The sequence below is a fragment of the Saccostrea echinata genome, unplaced genomic scaffold, assembly GCF_033153115.1.
Source record: "Saccostrea echinata isolate AGI-Se365-2 ecotype Australia unplaced genomic scaffold, CSIRO_AGI_Sech_v1 ptg000012l, whole genome shotgun sequence".
NCBI lineage: Eukaryota > Metazoa > Mollusca > Bivalvia > Ostreida > Ostreidae > Saccostrea > Saccostrea echinata.
In genome coordinates, this window is record NW_026889761.1 from 10,992,501 (window position 1) to 10,996,816 (window position 4,316).

Here is a 4,316-nt window from a genome sequence, read left to right on the forward strand (position 1 = left end):
AAAAAAATGTTGAAAATGTTTATAGTTCAGTAATTTGACGATCACTAAGTCAAGTTAAAATTGTCGCCAATTTGGCGAAGTATAGGAAATTTTTAGGCGCCATGTCGACTAAATTTGTCGCCAATTAGAGTCCCGTTACGAACAATTTCTAATTGGCAAATAAGATGATAACACAAGGATATAAACAGTCTCGTTTTGTCAACAATTCGCAAATTTTATGTTCGATGCAATGACCTTGTGAGCATATTTTCACACTGAATTGTCTACGGATTTTCCATTTGCTCTATCATTCAAATGAGCAACAACAGTATTGACCAGTCGACAGGAGATGCTTACTCCTCCATGGCACCTGATCCCATCTCTGATGATTTTTTTAAAGGGTCATGTTTGCTCTTCTCCAGTGTAATGTTCCGATGGACATATAAGCTTAATTAGTGGTATCTTCAGATAAAATATTTCACTTACTGAGTTTTTAGCACACAATAAAAATTGCACCATAGGTGCCTATTGGTTAAAAGTGTCAGCGTAATCTTTCTCTTTTATTTGTTTCATATTTTGATATTTTACTAATTATTTACAAAGGTTTATTGCCAACTAAGAACTTAACTATTGACAAACGGGATGATTTTCGAAAAGGCCACTTCTTACATGTATTTATGTAGTAAAATCTACAATAACCTGCATGCATATGGTGTGTAATTCTCTTACTTATTGAGTACGCTAGAACATGCTCTGTATACAATGAACTTTTAAACAGGCAGGATACTGGCAAATAAGATGATGCTTTAGGGCGCTCAACAGTCTCAATCAAAGTCAGCATTTCGAAAATTCCTGGGTCAACACAATGATCTTGTCAGCAAATTTTTTTTTCAATGTTTAAATTTTGCGTTAAACATTTTGTAATTTTAGAATCTTAATAACTTTAACAAATTTTCAAAAAACTAAAAAGGCCATAACTTTTATAAATACTGAATATACTTCAATAGTAAGATGCCTTTGAAGCCCAAAAAATTGTTTTTAATTGTTTAGGGAAATATAAGGTAATGGTTCAGAAATGTTTGTTTTTCGTTCGGATGAACAAGATATTAGGGTGGACAAAAAAATCCTTCGTACAAATTAAATACACCAAGAAGAAAGTAGATTACATTACATTGTTTTTGAATCGTAAAGACGAACTGTGTATTTGCTTGGACAACTATTTGTTCGAACAGATTTGATGGTACATGTATAAAGCACATAGATAAATTGCACTTCTGCATGATCAAGATTTTTTTCTCCATTTCTTTGCGGTTTTTGGGATTTAATGGAAGTTTTACTTGTAACTTAGGTTAAAATTGCTTGTATCTCCACTTTTGTTTGCTATATACAATAGATGATTAATTTTTTTTTCTTTTGGTTTGAATTTTGTTTTGAATGAAAATGTACCAAAAGTATCTAAAACATCACACAGTTTCCCTTAGTCAAATTCTAAGATACTTTTGCTATGTGTCCAAAAATTACATGTTTGTATACTGTTAAAATCACTGATTTAAAAATATATTCACTCAAATGTAAGTTGAACAGATATGTCTTCACTTAAAAAAATTCAATTGCAGATGAGCACATGGTTAATTCTAAATTATTCGTATCATGATCCCAAGGGTAGAGTTGGACCACAATATTGGATCAAATTATTCATTGAAATACATAGGAAAAAGTCTTTTAAAATCCTTTTCTCCAAGACCACTAAGCCAGAAGACATGAAACTTATTGTAGGTGTAGGTCTTGAGGTGTTGTAGATTCTAAATTGCACAGATCATGGCCCCTGGGATGTAGGGTGGAGTAACAATAGGGGATAAACGTTTTACATTAAAGTAAACATGCAAAAATAAATCTTTAAAATGTTCAAAGTTGAACTTGGACTTAATGGGAAATAAATTTTGAAAACCTTAAGAACGACAATCGCGCCACAAATATGCAAACATTCCGAAGATGAGTGGATTCATTTTTTTTTTTTCAAATAATGCCCCATGGGTTAGAGTGGTGTAAACAGTGAATTTTCTTCTCAGTAACTGCAGGGCCAAGTTACTCATTATGATATTGAAACAACCCTATGCTGTGCGGATTCGGAGACCCTTAGAGATTGGGTTAATAATATGAGGTAACAATTTTTCATGGGAATATAAACTTTTTTTTGGAAATCTGAAGAAAGGCAGGACTAAAGTTACTTAGGTGAGCATTCCGGGCCTTGGGCATCTTGTTTGGCACACAGGATCACCGATTTTGGTCAACTGTTTCCTCATTTTTACAACTGGACACCATTAACATAAATCAAACCAAATTTAGTTGCTATGTGTCATGAAGTCAAGGGATAATTTGAAAATTGAAAATTTCAGTCACTTTGAATCTTTAATGAGCCATTAAAAGGAAAACTTTGCAAACCCCTCTCTTCAGAAAATTACAACTTGCTGCCACTTACGCTGTAAAGAAATTATTTAGATTATCGCTAAGTAAGTGGTAACCATCTGAAATACATTTCAAATGTTGAAAAATACAACCTGAAAACAATCAATTTTCACTAATGAGAGATGTACACGACCTAACTCAATCACCAACACAAGAAAAAGCAATAAAAATAGTCGACCTTTCGTAATAAGGTACTTGTAATATCATTCTTAAATAACTTTCATGGTTACCATCGTAACACAGTGAAGTCACACAAAATTTGTTGCTAAATTTTGATTATGTTGCTATCTTAACGAGAGACAATTTAACATACCATTGTTTTAAAGTTTATAATGTTTTGCTGATTCGGAAATTCAGTTGCATTTATTTAAGACATATAACTGAAATGAATTGTACTTTTCTGATGGAACTGGAGTTTAAATCAGATATTGATGGGAATCTTTCATGAAATATATGGAGATAACGAACAGTATTCAAGCTCAAAAGTCCATTAATCAATACAAAATAGGAGCAGAGCAAACACGGACCTCCAAACATCAGAGGTGGGATCAGGTGCCATGGAGGAGTGAGCATCCCCTGCCGACCGGTCACACCCGCCGTCTGCTCCTTGTCATGATCGGGAAATAACGGAAAAATCCGTCGACAATTCAGTGTGTAAATAATGGCCTAACAATTAGTGTGAAAAACGTCAGTCAGCATTTGACTCAATGACAAATTGTATTTGCTGACAAGGTCATTGTATCGACCATAGAACTTACGAAATGATGACTTCAAACGAGACAGCTGATATTCTTGTTTCATCAACTTATTTGTCAGTAATTTACCTCGTTTTAGAAATTGTACATACGTAGAGCATGCTCTTGCGTATCGAATCAACTGAGAGATATATACCCCGTATGCAGGTGATGAAGGTATATTGCTGCATAAGTAAGGGAAGTTGACGATTGAAAAGTTAAAGTCATCACGTTTATCATAAAGCTTGGTTGTTAGATTATCATTAACGTCTTTTTCAAGTAAAATATCCAAACATGAAACAGATGTGTCAGACTCTGTGGTATCTTTTATCTCAAGTTCACAAGGATATATCGTATCGACATAAGAATGGAAATGGCCATTGTTAATTGACAATACGTCGTCGATATATCTAAATGTCGAGTTGAAGGCCACAGCAAGTGTTTTCTTCTTTTCACGTACAAGATTTTGGATTTCTGCTTCATATGAATACAAAAAAAGGTCTCCTAATAACGGGGCGCAATTGGTACCCATGGGAATTCCAATAGATTGTTGGAAGACCTGATCTCCGAAAACTACATAGATATTGTCAATCAGAAACTCAAGCATCTTTTTAATGTCAACTTCAGAGTACTTGTGTGAACAATCAGAATGTTTTTTAACAAAATAATTTTGCAAATGACCAGTGACAAGGTATGTATATTTACGAGTTCCATTTTTATTGAAAAAGCAGCTGTCAATGATATCAAAAAGCCTGGACTTTAATTTATCGTGGGGAATGGTTGTGTACAAAGTTGAAAAGTCGTAAGTTTTTAAGCTGTTGATTTTGGTAAAATCTTGTGATTTCAAATTTTCCACCTTGGAATTTTTAAGTATCCACATCTGATTTACACCACTTCTCGAATATATTGTTGCACAGTACTCTTGAAGTTTCTCCTTCACCACTGTTAATATCTTAGTGAGGAGTAAAGATAGAGGCTTGGTTGAACATTTACTGGAACCCGCTATGTACCTTTGCTTGTAAGGATTTTTATGAAGTTTCGGAATCCAATATAAATATGGTAATTCAAATTCATTTTGGTTGTTAACACATATTCACTCCCATTATTTCCACAGCAACGCTCCATTTCATGAGTTAA